Raw genomic sequence first — 25,562 nt, 5'->3', positions numbered from 1 at the left:
AAACATTGGTGCAGATGACAATCTACAGAAAAGTACACTACACCTAATTACGAAGGCAAAGTGCACCTCCTCTATAATCTCTCCCTACTACCAAATGTTTCCACACCAAAACAAACAGGAAATACAGGAAGGGAGACACAACACAAACACAACAGCAAGAACGATGAATATATATTAACTTTTTTTAAATATTATTATTAAAATAACTGTGCATTGCTTTCATACAGTGATTACCTGTGATTAAGACAGGCTGCCCTGTCATATCATCTCCCACTCCTCCCTCCTAAGCCTCAGACACACTCAGCCTTAGACTCTCCCTCCCCAGTCTCAAGCTGTCTCCACATGATAAGCGGTCTGAGCTGCTCTCACCAGTTGGGTTAGGTGCCGGGAGCTCAGTACAACTATGCTGGCCCTGCAAACCATGACAGCAAATCGCACAAAATGACGGAAAATCACACAACACAACAGCAAATTACACAACACAACAGCAAATTACACAAAACAAAACGTTTTGTTAAGTTGAAAAATTGGACTACATTTAACACAACTATGAGACATTTTCACAGGTTATGTTAAATTTTAATACTGATAGATGGCAGTGGAGTCTGCTGCACGGACAGACAGCAGTCGGACCTCAGCCGCTTCTGGCTTTGCTTGTGCTTTTTCTTTTACCGCTGTCTAATTACCTTTTTGGGGTTGCCAAAACTTTCTCTATGCAGGAAAAAGTCTACTAACATTAGCTAAAGGTCCAAAGGGATATGACAGTGGATGGTAATTCATGTAATAATTTAAGTGATTGGTCAGACCATTGAGCTTACTATACTAGCGGGAGCTGTCACTTGTTGCCATAGCAACTTTAAACATCCATGTGTGATTTGTTGTGTTGTACGGATTTGATGTGGTGTTTGAACTTCAGCCACTGTAGTTCAAAACCTATGCGTCATCATGGAATTTATGTAATTTATTAAGGGTGTGCGAAAAAACGATTCACATTTATGATTCACATTTTTTTCAGTTTTTTATTGGCGTGTATACTATAAGATGGGAAAAGTAACTAGATTTACATACTGTGAATGTTTTATTTATTGAGAATTATTTTTGAATCGAATCTTGAGCCTAATAATCTATATTAAATTGAATCGTGATATTTTCTTAATCATGCACCCCTATAATTTATATAGACTGTTAGATTCAAAACTCAAGAAAAGCCAATACACAGTTATTTGAAAATGAGACTAACAGCACACAGGAAGCCATTTTTTAAGGTTCTTGGTAAACCGTTATTTGATTGGGCATGCTTTGAAAGGGTAGCAGCAAACAGATTTTAGGTTTAAAGTCATTTGAACTTTGTGCACAATCGCTAAGTGTAATATTTTCAGTGCAAAATGCACTTTGCATAGTGCCAACCAATAAAAGGCTTGACTGGTGTCCACAATGATTGTTCCCATGATGAAAAAAGCAGAAAATAAAGTGATAGTTAATACAATCTGTCCTTAAAATTCATGCATCTTAGTTTGAAATATACAGTACAATCCTTTCAGAAATGTCATGTTCATGTTTTTCTCAAATGTGCTTAATTTGCAACTTGCATGGACCCTCTAGCTGTGTTTGCAACTCTTAGCTAGCTTGCTTACTGCTTTGCTAGCTAAGAGCAGTCATTTACAAAATACAAACATGCAGTTTTTTAAAGCCTTTAATCAGCAAATGATGACACTGCAAGAGGCAAAATGCCACTCATGACCTCAGTTACATGACGAGCAGAGTGAGTGAAAGCGTGTTTATAGTGGAACAGACAGTGTCTGTCCGTTCACTGTTTCTCACTGCAGTGATCTCAAGCACTGACAAACAAATTGTGGGTACTCCGGCTTAAGAAGACATTAAGGAGGAGACAGAGAGAACCTAGTGTTGTTGATGGGCATGGGCGGATGAGAGAATGCTGAAAAGCATGGAGGCATGGCATGCTCTTGGGGGTGGGGGGACTTTGCAGTACCTGGTCCAAATAATGGGGAAGGCCAGCTGGGGCTTTTGGCAAACATATTTAGGACGTAGTGGCAGGCCCTGAGCCCCTGAACTAATCCCGTTGCAGGTAATTATGTGAAGAGATTTTCAGAAATTGAGGGCTACATCCTCTGTTCTCTTCCCTTATACTTCCTGTACACTGGCATGGAGGTTTAAAACACAAACTCTTAAATTGTTAATTAGACATATCGTCTCACTGAAACCAAAATTACAACAAAATAATAGTTTTTACCAATATCCTACACGGTTGGGACATAAAGTAGTCATGCTCAGATTCTAGTCGGAATATGAGTCTGATACTGCTCCATTGGGTTGTGATTACGGGGCGTGTTTCAACCCAACCAGAAAAGAAAATGCCTCTGCACTCAATTAGATAGACCTACAACCAATCAGAGCAACGGAGTAGGTGACGTATGTTGAACTTTTGCCGAATCCCGTAGGACGGAGGGCAAAACCATCTTTCCGATTAACAAATGCCTTGTTTGTGGTTCTTTTTTTCTTTTAAAATGAATGCACCATCAATATCTTTTATAACAGACGTAATGGAGGAATATCCACATCTCAATTCTCCAGCGGCAGCCATTTTTGTTGTAAACAAATTCAACCCAAGCGCTCTTTGGTGACGTTGTTGATTACGTTACTGTTGGTCGTCTGTCCATCCTCGTATAAAGCCCGCCCTGACAATTTCATTGGTCAAAACAGCTCTGGTTCGAGCGTACCGGATCCCAAACCGATCAAGCCCAGACCAAACTTCCCAACCTTAAATGTTGTAGGTGGAGCTAAGTTTGGCTAGCATCCAAGCTAACATGATTATACAAATTCCATTAGAATTTAAAAATTGTAAATTGATTAATTCCATATGATTCAAAATGAGTATACTGTGACTTGACATGGCCAATGTCAAATGTCAAAGCACAAACATGAATCTTTTTTTCTCAACTGTTTCTCGGATCATTATGTTGAATAAAAGAAACAGGCTTTTCTTTTTTTAAACTGCAACTATTTACCATCCAAAGTCTCACCTTGAAGCTGAATAGGCTTGGAAGCACGTTTTCAAACCTGCTATTTTTTAAGCACTAAAATCTTCACCTGCCGTGTCAATCCCTGTCTGTTCAAATAAGGCAATCAAGAGAGGATAAAAGAGTCCAATTTTTGTGGTTTTGTCAGGAATGATTGACCTACTTTGGGTCAAAGGACTTAAAATTGTGATGTGACGACTTTAAAAGGTTTCATTTAGATTTATTTAGACGGTAGGATGCAGGTGTGCAGAAGCATGGAAAAATATAAGCTCTTCATAATCTGGCATGGCTTCTGCCTTGTGTTCAATTATATGAGCCAAACAGTAATGCAGGACTTGGTGACAACGTTGTATAGTAACCCATCACAACAGGGACATGCAGGTGTTTGTACTAATTCTCAAAAACTTACATTTGCAGGAAGAAAAGATCATTACTAATGACAAAAATTTTTACAAATCTCATCCAACAAAACAGATACATCTTGATTACGTAACAATGTGACTTTGCCGATCCTTCAGGTTAAACAAGGCTATCATTCAAATTTCAGTCTTGAACTATGTAAAAGTTTGGGTGGAGAATTAAAAGCAATTAGCAGAAAGTATGGAATTAGTACAGTCTTTTTGTGTGGGTTGCAGTGCTTTTCAACAAAATCAAGGCAGAACATTTAAGCCCCACGGGGCCCTAAAATTACTTCTTTTCAGGTTACCTTAAGATATTTAAATGGAAAATGACAAAATGGTGTTTTTTTTCTTTCTCCTATTCTTTTGTCTCTGTTGCTAGATGAGTGGCAAGTACAGCCTGTGACAAACAGGGCTTGTAACATGCTCTAAATCTGTCAGGACTGATCGCACTGGCCTCATTTGAGTAACGGCTACATTGCAACAAAAAAAAACATCCAGACACCATGCCCAGTTGATGATGAGATTATGAGTCAAAATGTGTGATTAAATCTGCTTTTCCTCCAACAGCCATATGGATGGATTGTACAATATCCATAGGGTCCTAATCTTCTAGTGGATTATGTACAGTAGACAGTGTATATCAGTGGAGAGAGCTATACATTCACATGAAGTTGCAAATACGATGGATTTATCATCATTACAGATTCATGTTGTCTGTCAAATCTTATGTCTCTATCTCTGACACTTAAACAAAGTGATTTAATGTGATGAATTGCTTTTATACAAATGACATTACATTACTTCCTGCATTGGAAATTCATGTTGCATGGGAATGAAATCACCATTACAGTACATCCTAAAACGTATTAGCCAACTCAAATTGGTTGCATGTAGAACACAAAAATACTTTGTTGGAGACAGTTATGCAACAGCATCCACCAATATGCCCCACCCATATACTTTTTGTTTCTGTTCAGTTCTCTTTTTAGCTTCCTCACACAGCAGCTTTGCTCTTCTTTTATTTTCGATTTTTGCTTCTTTATCCTGTAGTTTATTTTATGTAATGATGTGTCATCGTGATCCTGATCCTGCATCATGCGATGTGTGCGCTGACAGTTGAGTTACCAAGACAAGCTAGCGTTATCAGCTAATGCTACTTCTTACAAGCCCACGTTTTTTTTTTCCAGTTACTGTAGCATTATGTTGTTTTATTTACAAGGACATGCACCTATACAGTAGCCCGGTTGACACCTAACCTTTCTCAGTTGTAACTGAGAGTGGGTCTGGGGAAAGTTTATTGACAGCCCATTTACAAAGGGGCGTCATCTCTGGGGACAATTGGATAGTCCTTCAACCAATCTGACTGACGATCCACGTGACGTAGCAGCGACAGCGGCATCAACAGGTTCCTGCGCTTCTGTGGCATGGATAAATAACAAGTGGCCGTCATGTTGTAATGTAAACAAAAAGCTGCTTGCCGTCATAGTGTGAACCCCACCCCCAATTGTGGTGGTTGATCTCTCGATTTGGAAAAATTGAAAATGGGCTTGAATGGACTCGTGGCCAGACAGACTTGCAGAGTTGATCAGGGTTTTCCCAGGCTACCTATACAGTAAGCCTGAATATACCAAATTCAGAAGGATGACACTGACCCGAAACTGAGGTAAACTTCATTACTAAACTTTATTGCTGGAAAAAATGCATCTTTCTTAGGAAATGGATAAAAATGTAGTGCATACACCTGAGTGTATCACTTCCTGTGGTAACTACAGTATATGGTGTGGTAGAAGACAGGATTTCAAGGGTATAGCTGATTCTGTATCTACAATAATGTAGGAAATTATTGAGTAAATTATCTAGTTTTTTAACAGATATCATAAAAAAGTAATTTTTATTTTAATTGATCATTATTTAATTATCTCCAAATGTGCTGGCAATTTGCTCCAGATTCTTTACCTATACATATTTAGATAGAGCTTTAAAAGAATAAAATAAAACTCCATCTAAAATACTGCTCATGTGTATCAATATGACATGTGGGGTCGGGAAGGAATGGTAGGGTTTATTTGGTGGGGGTCACTCTATCCACTTTATCGACAGTGCCAGTAGCTATTTTCTTGCTCACAAGCTAGCTGTCAATCCACATAGCAAAACTAATCTTCTCCAAACCTCGGCCATCCAAAACTCGCTCCCAAAGCATTTGACTCTTAGTGCTATTAGAGGATTTAGTTATGTGACTGTTTGACGTCATTTTTGTACCACTTCTCCTTTAATCTTACAGACAAGACAGTATGTCAAACCCCCTCTCAAGTTGTGGTTTACTCAAATGTAATCAAACTTGCGTAGTTTGTAGAAATATAATGAGATCTACAATCCAATAAGATCTGACCAGAAATGCAGCATGGAGTGTGTTGTCCGCCTGAAGGGGTTGTTGTACACAATCCATTACATGTGCTGTCTATTTTGTTGATGTTTATTGTTTTACTTGGCTTTCCAATTCACTTTTATATTCCTTAATGTTCAGATCATGTTCTGGCCTTATTTTCTGCATCATTGGGAACTGCAAGTAGAGTGAGTATGTTTTGGATGTCCAATGATATGACGGTGTTTGGTGTTTTTTGCCCCCAAATTCTCCTTCCAGGCAGCTCGGCAATAGCTATGTTTAAGGTAAATGTTAGAGTTAGGTGCCTGGAATGCGATGTTGGAGGCAATAAACACCATAAAGCTGATATGACAGACACATGGAGACATTGATCATGATCATAATGGATGAGATTTTGTCCCACTTCACATATGATACTTAATGCTTTTTAGGGAAAAATAGATACAATAATTAGCGTCCAGTAGACACAAATAGCAAAGTTATGCAAGACGGCGGGTAATACATTTTGGTCATTTTGCTACATGAGGATTCTAAAATTAAAGCTTCACAGACATCTCATGGATTTAGATGAATTCTGAATACTTTTATTGCATTCTCACCCCTCTCTCTCTCTCTCTCTCTCTCTCTCTCTCTGTCTCTCTTTCTTTCTTTCACAGAGCCAAAGGGTCAGTGATTAAATGATGTAGTTTGTAGGATGCATCAACCAGGTGGTGTAGAAACACATCTGTTGTGTTAGTCTTGCAGACACGGTCTTACCCATGGCAAGCCTCAGATGTCGGAATGGTCCCAGCTGCTGTGTTCCCATTTATTTATTGTCATCTTTTGGACATCTATTTGTACAGTTTTCCACAAAACACTAACTGGTTTAATTGGTACACGCTCCACTAGCATTCCAGACTCCCCTCTTTGACATCCATCCATGATGATATCCAGATGTAAGGTTATGGGCACATTTAGTGTAAGTTTTAAAGAAAGACTTTACAGTTCAGCATGGCATGAGTTAATTCCTTTCTAGTATTGGCAGCCTAATATTCTAGATTTGCTGTGACGCCACTTCTTCTATTTATAATGCTGACATGCAAGTCATAAAAAACACATTTTCAAAAATATGTTTAATATGTTTAAAAATTAAGTATGAATTTAGGCAATTGTACTTTACTCCTTTTTTAATATGGCTATTGTGTGCTTTACACCACTACAGGTTTTTAACAGCTATAGTTACTTATAACTTTGCTGGCTAAGATTTACAGTATGTTATCTGTCTATCTATCTATCTATCTATTAATATAGGTTATGCACTGTTGGCTAGTTTAAAGTAGTTAATATTACCTCAACAAGCAACAGCATAAACATGCAGCTAACATATAAGATGCATTTTAAAGTTATTCCTTGTGTAATGCATCAATAATAATAATAATAATAATAATAATAATAATAATAATAATAATATAATAATGACAATGATGATGATGCTATCACATACAGGTGAAAGTATACGTCAATAAATTGATAGGCAAAAAAATAATCAACAATATATTTTGTTGTGTTTTTCAATTATTCCAAACACCATTTCCTCTGGATCATAACAAGCAAACAGCACACAATATGTCTATATTGGGTTTATTAATATGCAATTATTAGGGCTGCCCCCTCTTAGTCAATTAATTGACTATTCGACAAAATGAATATTTGTAAAATGTCTTTAGTCAACTAGAGCCCTAGAAATTATACTATTTAAACTCTAATTCAGCACCTTGTTTCAATGTAATTTCAGTACTAAAACTTGTAAAAAAAATATCTTTACTGAGTTCATTGTTTTTGCCTTTCGTTCCAGTCCTTACACATAGTAGTGATTCACTTGGACTCTCAGACTGATACGGCCCTAACAGTTTTGTTGAAAGACCTTTGATTTACTGTGAAAGATGCATCCTCTCAAGATGCTTTTATGGTGCATGTGTGTCAGCAGGTGTTTTTATTGATTGTGGTTTTTTTTTTGTGTTTTTACTGTCGCGCCTTGTTTTATGAGAATGACACATGAAGAGAATCCCTAATATCACATGCATCTGTGTTCATGGCGATGTTATATGGTGGCATGTGTGAATGATTTATGTTGCTGTCAATTTCGCCGACAAACATTCCCATTTACTGTAAAGCTGATGAAAGGAAAATATAGAAGACAATAGATATTAGCACAAATCAGCTGCTTTATCTAAAAGCCTTGTTTAGAATGACATATTGCTTAGCAAGCCTCCACAGAATCGAAGTTATACAACTGATTTCAATGCTTGGGAATTTCAAATGACATGCAAAACAACATGAATGCATATACAATATGTGCAAACTGTTTCAGGCATTCATGCAGGTACAATTCGAGCAAATGCAAGCAAGTGTGCATTTTATCACATTATTCCATGCCTTGATCAATGAATTCTTGAGATATATTATGTATAAACCCACCAATGAGAGTGGTTTTTAGTATCATAAAAGTACTCTCAAAGACATTCTTGTATATAATATTTCCAAATTAATTTTAATAATGATGACTGACTTTAATTGGCATATAATGTATTTTACATTGTCCTCCCACTGCTTTTGATTTGAACTCAGCAGGCTGAAGAAAGAAGTGTGTTTTCTTAGATTTAGTGGGAAATTGAACTTAAGAACTCAATATTGGACCACATGAATGCACAAAGCAAATCTCTGTAGCTACTGTACCTTGTGTAAAAGTTATTTTTAAAGCCCTAGAGTGTATCATTATGGCTCATTTAAGGCTATGCAAGATTTTGTAAGATTATTTTTGGACTTTTCCGCCTTTAATTGATAGGACAGCTAGGTGAGAAAAGGTGAAGACATGCAGGAAATCATCTCAGGTTGGATTCGAACCCTGGACTCTGCATGGATGCATACACCTCTCAGTAAATGTGCGCTTGCACTACCCACTGAACCAACCCAGCCAAAAATACAGCTTTTTTATGTGGCATAAAATTGTTGCATGTCTAAAAGCTATATGTGCTGAGGTGCCAAAAGGCATTTATTTTTTCCTGTAGGTATAACCTACACTTTTCTTTCTTGTCTCCATAGCTGGCAACATAATGGTATTGATGCTCCCTGTTTCAGCTCTGTGTATCTCTAAGCGTGCAGCTGCCACCGCCCTGCAAGCTCCAAATAATCCTGCATTTTGGCAGAGCGCTATAGCCTAAAATAATGTGCAGCATATTATCTAAGCTAACAACATATTTCCTTGTCAAGGGCAATTTAGCAATAGGCTTGATGTTTAAGGACTCATAATCATTCAAATAGCATCAGTTAAACACCCCTTCACAAATGTGCAAGTACACACACACACACACACACACTCACGCACACACAGACACACACACACACACACACACACACACACATAAACCACAGCGTGGTCCGTGATTGATTTGCACAGTGGCAGTGGTACAATAGCTCGGAGGGGGTGCGATCTTTAAATAGAAGGTTTGAAGGAAGAGCCAAGAATTCTGGTCAGCTGCAAGAAAATTGTTCTGGAGGGTGTTCAATTACTAACACACAATCCTCTGAAGTAAAAAAAAATAAAAATAATTAGTTCTTAAGCTTGTAAGATGTATCTTACCTGCCAATGTCTTTACAGCCAGCATTTCAGGTTGGGTAGATGGAATTTTAGCAATACTTCATCATTACCATTTGTTACTGATATTTACCAACACAGCTCTATAATAGTATAAATGAGAGGTACATAATGTGAAAGCAATTCAGTTATTCACTTAACATTTAAAAAAGCAAGTTTAAGTCACAATAACTATTAAAAGAATTACAAAAAATGCCCAGCTTCCTAAATAGCAAAGGCAATTTCAAACAACATTGGGATTTGGAACCGCTCCTACATTGTTTATCAAAAATGGACCAAGGATCCTTTTTTTTCTGCCAGTATTAAAGTTTATAAAGGACGGAGTTATTCTATCTGATAACAAGCATTACCTTGACTTGATGATGAAGGTGCAGTACAATGTTTTGCTGAGCCAGTCCAAAACACAGCAAATTGACCCTTTAGGACCAATCCATCAGACCTATCAAAAGAAAGTATCAATTTAAGTTTGAATGTTGAGAATGTGTTTGGAAATAAAAGTAAAAACTTGCTTCCAAATGTGATGTTTACTGTGCATTGACTAAATGCACCTGTGTCCATCTTTGCGCCCATGGGCATGCTGGTCTCACAGGGAGGGGGGTTCAAGTGAATTATATATATTGTTATCTTGAGGCAGCAGAAAATGATTGACCAACAAAAATCTTGTCTGAAGGCAGTAATGCAGCATTTCATTGCTCTTTTAACAGTGCATTAGTAAAATGCACCTAGGATCATGCACTATGCACACACACTATGCTTGTTACACACACACAAGGAAGTGCAGCAGCCCTCAAACATATTATGGTGCAAATCCGCCATCATACTAGCAATGTACCAAGGTACAAATGTGCCTGACTTAAAGGGAATGGGAGATGACCCTCTGATTGGTTTATTGCATGGGACGCCCAAAACACACCTATGAATTATAAGGCACTAAGTACAACCCTTGGGAACTCTTGTAACAATGCATGTAAAAATTAACTTTTGTTTGCTTACAAGAAAAAACTGTACAGGGGGGCTTTAAATATTAACTGGTCTCCATTCACTAACACCCTAACTATCTCCTATAGGCTTTCACATTTTCTGGGGGGAAATGTTACCTTTTCAAGACTCAGTGATTAGTAGCGCAGTTTGATATTAGAACAGCCACAACAATTTAAAGTGCAATATTGTAAAAAAGCTAGAAACACAGCCTTGTCAAAGACATGCAATCTCCATTATCTTCATAACATTTGGTACATTTTGACAGATAATGCACGTTTTTAAATTCTCATGAGTAATTAAAAAAAAACTGCTTGGACAAGTTGAAAATCACATGTCTTCTTCCAGCGACTCCCCCTCGTCCCCTCAGTCATTCACCATTAGGCTTGCACAGTAGCAAAAACTGTTGGCAGTCTAAGCCATGCTGCTACCTGCTGAAATGTAACTAAGACAAAGCTCCTTTATCTGCCCTGCTAGTCTGCTGTCCTCAGCACACAATTTACTATTCAGTCATTTAACAGATGCTCTTATCCTGACAGGGGCATAACGAGGGCATTCATATATGGAAGGCTGATATTTCCACTGTGTCCTCCCAACTTTGTCAGATGTGAAGGACGTAGGGCACTGACGGTGGAGGTCACAGGAGACCTGTCTGGATGGCAGACTGTGGAGATTACATACTTTATGACTCCCACTTTGGATTTCTCTCCCTCCTCGTCTCCCTGCTTCTCCCTCACTGTTTTTCTCACTGGATTTCTCTTTTCCTATGTTTTTTCTACCTGCATGCACATTACATTTCGAAGGTGAATCCCATAAATACTGAACTTTCTTTGGAGGAAAATTACTTAGGATGCATGGAATCCTAAGCTTCATTTTGCATAGACAATGTCAACCACTGGAAATTCTTCCAGCGACTTCATACATTCTGACAAGACTAACAGTCTATTTTCTATAAATATTGGATTGACACAAAGGACAAAAGAAGGAACGGAGAAATGTGCTGATTTATTTAATCCTTTTGAAATATATATTATTTTCAGATTTGTTTTCCACATCTCACATTTGAAGATCCGTCTCAATTTTTTTTCTCTTAGAAAACAGGCCTGGGAAATTAATCTCCTAAAGACTCTTGATAGGGTCATGTCCAGACCCGCAGACAATCCCAGCAGGTGCCAACTCTCTGACTCTAGCAACTGTGTTGGGCACAGTTCACTCTGCTTTTCCCTTAACTGCACCTTTTTCATTTTCTTAGTGGAGGTTGCATTAATGACCAAAAATTGGCCAGATTACATGACTGCGGTGCAGCAGTAAATTATGTTAATTACAAGACAATCAATATGTTGACCAGTAAACTAATGTACTGTGGACAGTTTTCACCAGGAAAAAGAGCCTCAGTTCATCCTCAGATGTAGCTTTAGTCTTTTACTCCTGAAAATGACCTTCACTACTTAAACAATGATTACAATTTATTCATGTGTACATACAGTAGACGTGTGTACTGTATGTTACTGGCCTTAACTGAAGCAGTTGCCAAGATGAATAATTATCTTCTTCTCAATGAAGCTCAGACACCTCAAATGTAAGACAATCTGGTTGGTACAAAGACAGGATTTGGCATTGTCAAACATTTATATATTCTCTTCATTCCTGCTACCAATATGCACATCCATGATGCCATGTCAACAAGCGCCCACTCATGACAAGCATATCATCCTGTGTGGGCGCGTTGAGAGTGTCAGAAAAAGAATATTAAGCGACACCCCCACCCTCGATCCATCCCCCTGAGTGATGCTGTCCTTATGATTCAAGCAAAAACTAAAGTTCCAATTGTATAATCACAACTGGTGAAGAGTTAATATCTCACAGTGTAAAATACCGTTACAATGTTGTTGTGTCACCTTCTCTTCAAGTTTAGATGAAATGTTTAACAATCCTCTTGGGTGGTCCTTATGCCTTCCTCCATTGTTGAGTTAAAATGTGATTGGGTGAATGTTGTTTGTTCTAAACAGTCAACAACCCAACCAAAAACCATTCTGAATCTAGAAATCTTTTGAATAAATATTTTAGTCACTGCTACGGATAAACAGCCTCATCAAACCCTGATGAATTATGGTTATTTTGTCATATTGTGAAGGATATATTGGACTTATTTCCCCTTTAAATTGTCATCAGCATGTCACTGGAGTGTCATGACATATTTTATAGCAATGTACAAATTACTTAAAATTAATTACTTAAAAATCATCAAAAATATATGACTTTGAGATGCAGATGGAGTCAAAGCAGTGTAAACATTTCTGTCCTTCTTTGCCTGTCGTCTGTCAATCAAGACTTCAAACCAGAGAGACTTTATGATTTATTAAAGTAAATGATTACAGCCAATGCAAGTCACAAGTGCAGTTTCATTGGTTTTGGGCCAAGCCCTTCCAACCCGCACACAACACACATAACCACCAACACCACCCCTCACCCCCTACACACAGGCTCTCCACAGGCATGCCAGTAGTAAGCGTTGCTTTCACCATACAGAGAAAAGAAGGGCCAAGCGGCAACTAGGGCAGCGGGGGCACAACCTGTCAGGGAACTCTGCTGCCAAGCCTCAAATACATTTGGAGGTAGCCTTGACTGAAAGTGACTTTCAAAGTTTATCTTAGTATTGCAAAGACCCATACTCAGATGAACTGTGCACAAAAAACACTTAAAGATTTTTCTTAGGCAGTTCTTTCTTTGTGAAATGAAACAAAGGGGAGTTAAATTTCTGACCTTGACTGTACTGACTTGTATCTGGGAAAAGTTTGTTGCTAGAGAAGTGTTTTCACATTCCTCAACTAATTTCTGTTTTCTGTGCACTTTGAGATTCAAAGGTATACTGTGCATGTTATAGTATGTTATAGAGCTGCATAATAAATCAAGCATACTATACACACATGTCCGTGTGTGAATATGCAGGCCATGCAAGAACTGGGATGCTCTCAGCTTCCAGGAATGGTGTACAGATCCTTGCAACATGGGGACGTGCATTATCATGCTGCAACATAAGGTGATGGTTGTGGATGAAAGGCACAACATCGGGCCCTAGGATCTAATCACAGTATCTCTGTGTATTAACAATGCCATCAATAAAATGCACCTGTGTTCGTTGACTTTAACATACTCCTGCTCATACCATAACCCCACCGCCACCATGGGCCACTCGATCCACAACGTTGACATCAGCAAACCGCTCACCCACAAGATGCCATACACACTGTCTGCCATCTGACCTGTACAGTGAAAACCGGGATTCAAGTGCCAGACGCCATCAAACGTGAGCATTTGCACTCTCAAGTTGGTTACTAACGCCAAACTGCAGTCAGGTTGAGACACCAATGAGGACGATGAGGCAGATGAGTTTGCCTGAGATTATTTCTGACTGTTAGTGCAGAAATTCTTTGGTTATGCAAACTGATTGATGCAGCAGCTGTCCGGGTGGCTGGTCTTAGACGATCTTGGAGGTGAAGATGCAGGATGTGGAGGACAGATAGACAGATTTGTAAACAACATTTTTAGAGAAATAAGCCTTTTGTGTACATAAAACAATTGTTGATCTTTGAATTCAGCTTTTGAAAAAACGGGGCGCATGTAAAACTCTGCCGCCTATCAAATGAAGCATTTCCTAAACTAACAGCATGACTCAGGTTGGACTCAGCCAGATTTAAGACAGCAGGGCATTACACACGGCTGTTCCCTGTGAAATTGCCTGAAAACAAAACCAGGGTGCTACAGCATAACAACACAGACTTCTACACACATTAAGCTGCTCGGATACAATTCGACTAAACCAGACATTTCTTAGATCTTGGCTGAGATGGACGCCATAGTGCTGCAGCGTTTCAGTGTTTAACACTCACTGTATAAATGAGCCTAGTGGCTAGAGGACTTTTAGCTAGCGGCTTAATCCCGAGAAGAACCTGAATATTGATTATTAAAATAATCAAGCAGCCTTATTGGTAGGTCACAGATTTGCAAATGTGCCAATCACTATCATCAAACAAATAGCAAAAGCTGAAAAAGAAACCCAAAACCTTCAGCACAGAGCAGACTTTTCAGTACAGAGAGCGAAAGCACACTCTCATCGTAGCTGTGCCTGCCACTGCAAGTAACAAGCTAACAAATAGCATAAACAAATAAAAGATGCTAACTACACTTACCATTCTGATATCTGTCAGAAACTATCTCTGCAGGTCGTAAGCGTGTCCTTTCTGAAAAGCCCAACTGGTTAGATTGGGCGCCTGTCTGAACCTGGCTTAAGGCTTCAACATGTTTGAATAAATCTCTCTGAATTTTGTGACAAACCAAGAGTTGAATTTTCCTCAAAATCACAAATTGTGGTGCTAGAGAAGATGCTAAGTTCAGAGGATCAAAGGATGGATTGTCTGGGAACCATGAATGTCTGCCCCAATCCATCTTGTAGATACTGAGATATTTTACAACACTTTGACCTGCTGGTGACGGTAGATAAAAACCCGGGAGATCAGGAAAACAGTAGTCAGTAGTATTCATCATCAGAGAAAAATCCTTTGTGTATTGAATCCAATGGGTTTTTAATATTGCTTTCTGCATCTCCATGGATGTCCCAAACTACCACTGCAGTTCATCAAGTGTGCAAATTACTATTTGTGATGTCTTATATCTTTTCCTGTGGCCTTACCCAGAGATTGTTTGGAGAGTATATCTGATTTCACTTGAAATTGCAATGGCCAAACCACCACTAAGTCATCAATCAACCTCAATTCATTTGAGATTTGATTGAATTTCATAATTTCCTTCAGTCTGAGAGGTTCTGGAGATCGATAAGTCCAATATTAGTGTGACTGTTAGTCAAATGAGAGATACAAGAATGATATTTAAAAAAAGAGCACGTTGAACTCAAATCTTTTATTTCCCCCACTCTCTGTTGACAATCGTCTCAGGTTAGGAATTATACGAACCTATGCAAAGTATTTCTCTTAATGTTATGAAAGAACAATACCAGAGAAAAACAATAAATGTATAATAGAAGCAGAACAGAAGGACAATACAGAACAGCAGCTCTAAATGCTACGTAATTGTGAAATAAAAATGTCCAAAGTTACATAGTATTTCACAGATGTGTTTTGAATATCAATATATCAACATGCTGTGTAAACAAGCAATTTCTATATAAAACACAAAAAAACATTTTTTCTCAGCGGAGCATGCAACTCGCATTAAAATAAACAGGCGGTGTTTCATTTATAATTTAATTTGCTTTTCAGACGATTCTCTTTTACCACTAATGTTCTCACATTCCACTAATACAGAAAGCATGTGTGACTAGTATTGTCTTAATATTTCAATGTCACCCTTGCCTTCACGTATAGAATACCACTGAACACATTGTGTCTCATTAGAGTATGTTGGAGATACAGATGAATTGTATGCATATGTTACTTTAACTACGACAAATCTTAGTGATGTCCTTTTTTCTCTATTTCAGTGAGTGTGTGCCTTAAGACGGAGGTGTGGAAAAGGCAAACTAAAATCATATTAATAGAAACATAATCTCCTCTTTCATCTTTATTTTTTCACCGTCACATCAGAGCAATGTAGCACTCATCATTCTCTTAATTAGCTGTCAAAGTATGGCCAAGAGGACTTCCATAAAAGATGCTTCCCTTGACGCAGGACAATAGAGGAAATGGGGAGGGCGGTTTCTAGGATATTTCACTGTTTTCCTTTAGTCTCTTTTAAGGCCATAGTCCTCTTGGGTGCTAGCTGTATATATCCTAACTGGAAATGGAAGAGGCAAAAAGGTGAGGACACAAATTACATAGTGTGACAGATGTCTGGTAATGTCCTAGTCTTTTCTTCAGTTATTAGTTGTTCCTGCAGCTATGCTAGAGCACACAAGCAGACAAGACCTAAATATCTGTGTTTTAAATATTATCATGAGAATATTACTTTAATAACTCAACAGCACTGAAGAAACATATTGTTGGCATATTTATTTAAAACAAATCTCCCTCTGACGGTGCTGACTTTAGAACTGAGGTAGATGACACTAATCTGGTGACAGTGGCCTCATAACAACATACAAAGTTTATACCACACAAATCAATGGCAACAACTTTATTTAACTATTGAGTCAAAAAAACAGAATTATACACTTTTCTTTGTGGGACATGTTTTCGTCAAAGTTTCAAGAATTAGTGATGAACAAGTCAATCAATTGATCAAATGTATTTAAAGGTCCAATGTGTATAAATGTCTCCATATATCACAATCAACTGTCCGCTGCGGCAAGCAGTGCAAAGTACGTACTACAGTTACGGTAGCCCTTACGCTTCAAAAAGCCAGTCTTTTGCTCTTTTAAATATCCTTTTTTCTTTTTCTCGGCAAAGAAGAATAACTCCTGTTCCTGAAATTTGTATTATGTATACATGTGGTCCTCCATCCATCCTTCTTCCAACTTGCCGGGGCCGGGAAGCGATGAGACCCATTAGCAGCATTACTAGCACTTGTGAGTTTATCATGTGACAGTGAAAACGCGAAGCAGTATATCCTGTATGTCCCTTACTGGCTAACGTATTTCAAGATGGCAAATGAATATGGAGCGTCTACTCCAGTTCATTCAAATGGACACGTACAATTTCAAGCCAGTAGGAAGTAGGAAGACTCGAAATTGATGGGGGTGGTAAATATTAATGAAAAAGGACTGGTTTATGAAAAGCTAACACAGACTTTGATTATGAACAACTAAACACGTTACACACTCGACCTTTAAAGTCTAAAATCACCATTAGAAATGGTCTCAGTGCACTTTACAATTAAAGGAAGACAAATAACAAGTAACAAAAGAATTGAACAGCACTGAAGCATTAATAATAAACAATGCAAAACCAGCACCATAGGACAATAAATGAAAAGGTTTGTTTGTGAAGTACACAGAAAGGATGATGTGTTATGGTTGGCTATAGTATAATGGGTAGAGGTGGGTTTTCAATCTAGATTTAAAAATATCAACTGAGTGAGCTTCATCAACATGTAGTGCGAGGCCATTCCACGGTAGGAGAATGCTCTATAAAAAACTGATTTTTTGTTTACTAGGGGAATGACCAGGGGACCAGCATCAAGGGAACAGAGAGAGTGTGCCAGTGTATATAGTGTAATAAGCCCAGATAAATAACGTGGTGCGAGTCCACGCAGGGCCTTATATGTAAAAAGAAGAACCTCAGCTCTAACTTGCAATGGGAGCCAGAGGCCAGAATGGATGTTATGTGATTGTATTTTCTAGTTTTTGTCAAAATTTTGGCTGCAGTGTTCAAAGCAAGTTGAAGGCCTTTAGTGGCACAATTTGGAAGACTAGAAAAAAGGGACATTGCAGTAATCAAGTCAGAAAGACACAAATGCATGGATACCAGTTTCAGCATCTCAAAATGTATCTCAGATGTTTTTTGTACCTAACTAATGTAAAAGTGGGTTCTTGATGTGCAGGTGGTGGAACTCACATTTCTAAAGAGTTTCTCCATTATCAGGTTCTGTCCGCCTCATTTACAATCTGATTGGAGTTTGGGCACAGCAGAGCAGAGGCCAAGCTACAATTGAAAAATAATGAATTAGTGTCACAATTAGTAACAGGGTTAACCTTCTTATTGCACAAAGCAGGAATATGTGTTCATCCTCTTCGTGGTGTTTGAATAGTGTGTTTGTGTGTGTGTATGTGTATAATTTGAAAGTGTTTTTGTGCTGTGTGCTTGTGCATAGTTTTCATCAGTAATTGTTACTAATGAGATGTCTAGCAATCTGCCAGTGGACTGCACACTTCTGTACATTCTATCTGGCCTGGGTCGAGACCTTTGAATCTGCCCACTCCACTGAGTAGACTGGGTCGTCTGGCAGTATGAAATAAAACAGAGGTTTCTCGGTTAAAAAAGATGGATGGATGGCTGGAGAGATGAATGGATAGATAGATAGATGGATAGATAAAAATGGATCCAATGAGCAATCCAATCAGCGATCCGACGACGTTGCAGTTGGACTTCCGGCTAACAAATTAACACCATGGGCAGCATGCCTTTGTCATGCTGTTGTCAGTCTCAATATTACAAAAAAAGTTTGTTTTTACTTTGCTCCACTCCAATCTTAAAACCCCAAGCAAAACAAGTATGTTGACACTGATAGGTTGGTCTCTAGTGATTAGTTAAGGGAAATCGAATCCCCCTCCCACACGGAATCAATTAGAGTGGAGGCAATGTGAGACTGAACATGGAAACGGAGTGTAACGAGTTGACAGTTAATTCTGAAATCAGGCAACACTCTGTCCTGAAGTTCTCTTTTCAGTGCATTTGGCTGCTTTTATCCATTTACACCTTGGTATACACTCCATACAAGAAATTACTTCTCTGTTAAATGTTACCGCAGACGGAATACTAGATATTTATCAGGGTATATACAGTAGAAAATGCCCACCTGGAGCTAATTAAAGCTTTGATATAAAAGAAGGCAAGAGAGGCACAATACTTAAAAGAATAGCTACTGCTGCATATTAAAGCTCCTTTATAGTGAAAGCATTGTTTCTTTTAGCATTGAGCTGCCACACCCTAAACTGAGTTTAAATATAATTTAGTTTATTACTTATAATATAGCCAGAGCTAAGGGAAAAGATTTTTGGTCAAAGGGCAAAGCTGATTAAAGGAGTTGTTGGTGTGCACCAGCTGTCGACTGCTCATTGAAAGCAAATCCTTTTTAACTTTTTACAAAATTTATTTAAGGTTAGCTTTAAAAAGAAAGTCATAAATAAAACCATACCTGAAAACAAAAACTTAAATGAATGACTTTCCAAAAACTAAAACAGTAGTTTTCCAGTTACATTACGTTTTTTCTTGCTTTTCCATGGTAGAATGAATGTAAATGTAAATGTGCTGTATTTATATGACGCTTTTCCAGTCTTAACAACTGCTCAAAGCGCTTTTACATCTACAGGAAACATTCACCATTCACACACATTCATACACTGTGGCCGGGGCTGCCGTACAAGGTGCCACCTACTCATCAGATAAACATTCACACACATTCACACTCCGATGCGCAGCATCGGGGGCAACTCGGGGTTCAGTGTCTTGCCCAAGGACACTTCGACAATGACTGCAGGGGCGGGGATCGAACCACCAACCTTCCGGTTTGACATTTAACATTTGAGTAGAATTCAATTATACATTTCTTAGCCTGGGAGCTTAATGACTCAGGGAATTTTACCAACATTAAACCAAATCCATAATGACACTGCCATTATAATGATTTAAAATGTTACAGCTCATGGAGTAGTGAAAAAAGTGAATATGAGAAAAAAAGCAACCGTCAAAACACTTATCCTCATTGTTGCTTTTCAACTAGATGACACTGTGTAGAGATATCAGTGCTTGCTGTGCGTGTAGTATATTGACACTGATATTGGCCAATGACAAACGGAAAGGACTGTAGGTAATTGTACACTGTGCAATTACTCTTCACTAGCTCGCAGGCAGGCAGTCGATACAATCACATTCTTGTTATGTTCATATGAATATATATTCATCCTAACTTGGAAGATATACTTTATTCAGTGAATAAAGCAGATATGGGAGAGACATGTCTAAATGGAAATGTTATTGAATGATTGATATACAACCCTGCAGGAATATTCAATCACACATTTTGGTTAATGAAAATGGACAGCAGAAATAGGGTAGGTGTAAGAGGTAGACGTGACAGCTTACTGGTTTCACTGCACAAGTGAGGACATCAACTCCCTATGCCAAAGCCACATAACCAAGTCCAAATTTAAATAGCACTACTATACTGAATAAAAATACACTTGACACAGAAATTAATGGAACAATTAGTAATTAAACCCACAACATACCAGGGGGGAGACCCAATAACATGGGTCTTGTTACAAGAAAATACAATACTATAGTATAGTCCTATAATAAATCCTGCCATTGTGAAGCTTCAATGGTCAATTTCTGTTAGGGTTATGTCAGAGAGACTATGACACTTAAATTTGGCCAGTTTTACATTAATGTATTTTTAAATCATATTTGATATGGTATTTTAATGTTGTATGTACTTTACTTATCTTGTCAAATCAAGAAAATTTAAATGGATCTTCAGGATCATACCACTGGACTGAGTAACAGTCTGAGTGCATATCTAACGTGATCTAATTTACACAATGACAGTATTATATAAGACTCTTAAAAACAAATGTCTCCATTGTTATAATATAATATATTGTCAGTTGTGGACATCAGAAGCAATACATCATATTAAATGTATGTTGTGGATTTGGCACGGATATTGTGTTTTTCTATTCCATCCAATATGTGCAAATGTAATGCATTTAATTCTTTATTGTCTTAGTTCCAAATATGGTAGTTTACATTTTTTTGTGATGGAGCTGTGCATCCTCTTTTTGCTTTGTGTTTGACCTTCTTCCTCAAGTGCTGCTAAGAGCCTTAGACAATTAATTTGTTGTGCTCTCTGCTAACTCCTGCATGCTTTCTGACAATGCTTGTTTGCCATTTCACAATTGAAGAAATGCTAGACAACAGATTTTCAGGCTCGGCAACAGGGAATAACTAGCAGTTCAAAGTTGGTACTCCACCTACGATCACAACTGACGTTTGGCTTCCAGATACAAATTCAACTGTATGATGTAGTTGGCTCAGGCCATCAAGCCACAGAACAATGCTCCTGATCAACTGGTCAGTCTCTCTCTCTGAACTTTTTTTTGGTTTGAGACCGAAATGAACAGATTGTTGCTTAAAAGTGGAGGACATGTTCCTCTACAGGGTGGCTGGCCTCAGTTTGCATAAAAAGGTGAGGACTTTAACGAGTCAGGAGGGCCTCAGTATTAAACTGTTACTCTTCCACAGAAACATGAGTGGTTCAGGCAACTGGTAGGATTCTCCTGGATAGCTCCATGTGGTGTTGCTCCAAGCCCAGCACACTTCCAGCATGGGTTTTTCAGTGAAAAAGAAAGCCTTGCTGCTCTGCTCACTGTCTTGCCATTGTCACCCTGACACTGAAAAGCAGTTAGAAATCAAATGGATGGATGTGGAATGTTTAAAGTCGACTTGATTATGAAAAAAAGCTAGCCGTGTATTTTCCTGATTCTCCATGGTATGTGTTTTGATGTAATTATCCTGAATCTCAACTTGACTTTAAAAAGGCTTACTGAGTAACACTTTCTTTTAAATGAACAGCAGCAAGTGTACCATCTCCGCTGTGTGATTGTATTGCAATGTGTCAAGTTATCTCCCATTGATGACATCACACATTATTTTGAATTCCATGCAACAATAGGATACATTTTTTTCTGCAATAAATCCAAAGCTAGAGTGTAATAGTATGCTATTTGTTTTAAATTTACGAGAGCAAGGATAATTGAAATGAATAAATCTAAGCTACAATATGTGACCTCATATCAGAAAGAATGATGAATTGAATTGAAATGTTAAAATTTTCATTTTGCCTTTTGGAAATTTATGCTGACTCAGGTCAAACACTGAAATTCCCTTTAACTTCCATTTAAGGCATTTCAAACTTAAAAGCTGACATTGTCAACATTAAACCACTGGGATACTTGTTATGGTACACCAAGCTGCAGTGTTATTGATTCCTGTAGTGTAGTGTAGCGTTTAATCTAATGTGTTACACCAATCTAGTACAGCATCAAGAGTCATGCATGAGTCATGCAACTTCAAACTCGTCAATAATGTGCCTCCTTTCCAAAAGCATGTCTTTTGATGGCTAAGCCATTTTTTATCACATGTTTTGTGTTTTTGTGACTACCCAGTTAATCATCAAGATATTAATCATAAAGGTAATAAAGAGATCAGTGCTAAGACTACAGCCATACATAGGTAGTTATTACTTAACATAATGGCTTCACAGGAAGGAAACGTTGCCAAGGCCAACACCAGAGAACAATGCAACCCTTTAGACCCGGATCCACTGTGGATAATATAATACAAAAAATGAAACACAGCTGTGATCACAGATGTTCATGTGGAATCCTCTTTCTCATGAAGGGGGGGGTACAGTACGGAGAAACCAGAGGGAATCTGTTTGTATGGCTAATTGCTGTATCCTGGCCTCCCCCTTTCAGTCTGCAATGTCTTTCAGCTTAATTATTTAATAATTCATTTATAATAATAAGTTGCTCCTAAATCACAGTGACATTTAGCCATGCACTGTTAATTGTTACACAGTATATGGGTATTATGTGGTGTTATTTTAAACAAGGGCTTATTAATACAAGATTTTTATGTTTTAACTTGAAGATTTTTGTGGTTCTGTGTAACTAGGTTCATTTTAAGCCTTTAGTCAATAAAAGCACCTTTAAAACCCCAGAGAATAAACTGGGCAGACAAAAAAAGCAAAGAATAAATAAGGTTTAAAATGTCAAACATTAGGGCTTTTTTTCTTCTAAACTTTTGGAAGGTTGACATTTCCGAAACAAGAGTTTCTCAACACACTGCAATAACTTTAAAAAAATAGCACACTGTACTGGTGCATTACTTTGAATATAGTGAATAGAAACATTTTCACACACCTACTTTTCTTACTTTTTTCACAACAATTACTTGCAATCATGTCTAGAGTATGACTTCCTAATATGTAGAGTTACTAATGAATGAATTGATGTGGTTTTACCAATCTAATACGAAAAATGCTTCCCTATTCAATTAATTTTATTTGTAATACTACCTATCTACATTTCTACTGGTGTATATGTGTAGATCAGAGTGAATCAAAATAGCTCCATCTGACCTATTCTTCAAATCTAGAAGATAAAAACTTGCATCCAGTCAGGAATCTAGAGACAAGAGATGGCTGAACAGAGGCTATTCCCAAGGTGTGTTGTTTACTTGAGGTTGAGCTGCAGCAGCTGAGCTTTGTTCATAAAATTACTCAAAATAACCAATTATCCATATTTGGCAGCGTATAGGAACAATCCCCAAGCCCCAGAGGATGCCTGTAGTCCTGACACTGACAGAAACAACTCATGTCACACAGTCTAAATTGAGCTTTTCTCATCGTTCCCTTTTTCTTCTCACTTTCAGTGTACTGTCTGATTTTGGTCTATGTGTCTTTATGTGTCTGCTTTTACATTTGTCAGTCTGTTTTTATCAGCATGACTGTCAAATCAAAGTAAAGTATTGTATGAGCAAAGGAGACTTTGGAGCATAAGTATCCAGGTAATAAAGCAGTGGTAAAACAATAACATCATTAAACTTTTGAGGTGTGGAATATAGTGATTCATAGATGAAAAAAAGTTTTGCTTTAATGAACCCGTGGTATAATTGTTTTACTACCAGCGCTCTGTTTAATGTTTTCATTTTTACTCTGTAGCTGAGGTAGTAATTCATCATGTACTGTTGAAGGATGGCTGGGCACTAGCATGGGGGTGGAACAAACATTGATCCAAATATGCATGTACAGGAGTAGGGCTGTTAATGTGTCTATTTCTAACAGTATGTGAAACAGAAAAGGAGGAAATTTAGTATTGTATGGTAGAGTCTTTTAAATGAGAAAAGTGTAACAGAAGTTACCTCAGAGAATTGTTTAAAATATAAGAAAATATATTTAAATTGAGCATTAAAGTTATGTATGGCAAAAGTAAGAACTATTATATAACAACACATCTATCAGTCCCTCCAGGATTTTCGACTTTTATTTTGATTGTTGCAGCCCAAAATACCTGGTGTTGCGGGAGCAACTGTAAAAAATTGTGAGAAAGTTGCACTGTTTTTGTATGTTTGTTGCAATGAAGTTACGGGAGACAGAGAAAGCAACAACAAAAATTGGGATTTTTTCTTTATATAGTTCTTTAAAAATAAAAAGGAAACTTGTTTTGGGGAGAGGAAATCTCTGGGCTGAGTTTTCCTAGTAACCAAAAAGGCTCACCATGCTGCAAATGTTGGTATAATATGAAGATGGCTGGTGTATTTAAGACAAAAATAATAATTTATTGAACAAATCAAATCTGAAAATGTCTGTGAGTAGCTTTTTTTTGTTACATTCTTTACATTGTTAGTTCATTTCCTATCCTGGACTGGGACACACATTCATATGGTTTGATACAAGTACATATTGGACTTTAACTTTAACTGCACTTACAATAACATCCACCGTGTGTGTTTGTGTGTGTGTGTGTCTGTGTGCGTGTCTGTCGCGGGAGGAACTCAGCGGCTCCGCCCGTTGCAGAGAGCCGACAGGATTGAAACAGCGGCCTCTTCAGCAACATCAGAGTAAAAAAAACGTTACAGTACAATGATTTTAAAATGTATACAGGTTGGCAGGATGGTCTGAATGTTTTGCACGGTTGTTTTGTTGGGAAATGTGAGACGTTCGAGTCACACACAGCTCATGAGACAAGGAAATGAATTTGGCCACGTACGTGTGACGTCAACCTGTTCTCACTCCTGCTTGGTCATTGGCTCTCAGAGTCACATACTGATATGAGTCACAGTCTGGTATGTGGGACTGGTTTAAATCGCGGGAAACTCCGGTTATTGGTCAAATCTGCAAAAAGGTTGCGGTGATTGGTAAAAATTGTGATTCGCACCAAAGTCGCGGTGATTGGTTGAACTTGAGGGAATTGGCGTGATTGCAACATTGCGAAATCCTGGAGAAACAGCCCTGTGTGATATGCCATGGGATTATAGTATTTTAATTGTCACTTAGGTGAATACATAAAGATACTATAGGAGCTTTGCCGTGTATAACTGACATAATAGTGCTAATACTATTGATAGTGTTTCATCTTATGCTGAATTGCTTAAATAATGGACTGTATCAGAATATATACGTAATAACTTTCTAATTAATAATATCATCCTCATAGAAAATGTGACTAAAGGTTATACTGCAGTGTAGACTGAGGTAATACATTAACATATCTCCAAGCCCTTAATTTGATAATGTTTTGAATTGTACTGACTTAGGTCTCGGGATTTGCCTAACAGCCTAACTTGGTTTAGTTTGTCTGATATTGTAAGAGATGGGGTGTGAACAAAAAATTCGAGCTGAAATGATTAATCATTTGAGTTGTCGTTTAAAGTGTCTGCAGGTCAAAAAGA

The 25,562-nt window shown here is 37.9% G+C and overlaps 1 long non-coding RNA gene across 1 annotated transcript in view; it reads right to left on the bottom strand.

Annotated features, from left to right (window-relative positions):
* Window positions 1-25,562, bottom strand: part of LOC117952147 — a 56,850-nt gene that overhangs the window by 1,161 nt on the left and 30,127 nt on the right. The window contains exons 2-3 of the long non-coding RNA XR_004658322.1: window positions 9,807-9,895; window positions 9,442-9,451 (exon numbers count right to left, since the gene is read on the bottom strand). This is a non-coding gene — a long non-coding RNA (uncharacterized LOC117952147). The remainder of the gene's footprint in view (window positions 1-9,441; window positions 9,452-9,806; window positions 9,896-25,562) is intronic.

Source organism: Etheostoma cragini, chromosome 10, assembly GCF_013103735.1.
Source record: "Etheostoma cragini isolate CJK2018 chromosome 10, CSU_Ecrag_1.0, whole genome shotgun sequence".
Taxonomy (NCBI): Eukaryota; Metazoa; Chordata; class Actinopteri; order Perciformes; family Percidae; genus Etheostoma; species Etheostoma cragini.
This window is presented reverse-complemented; position numbering and strand designations above follow the sequence as displayed.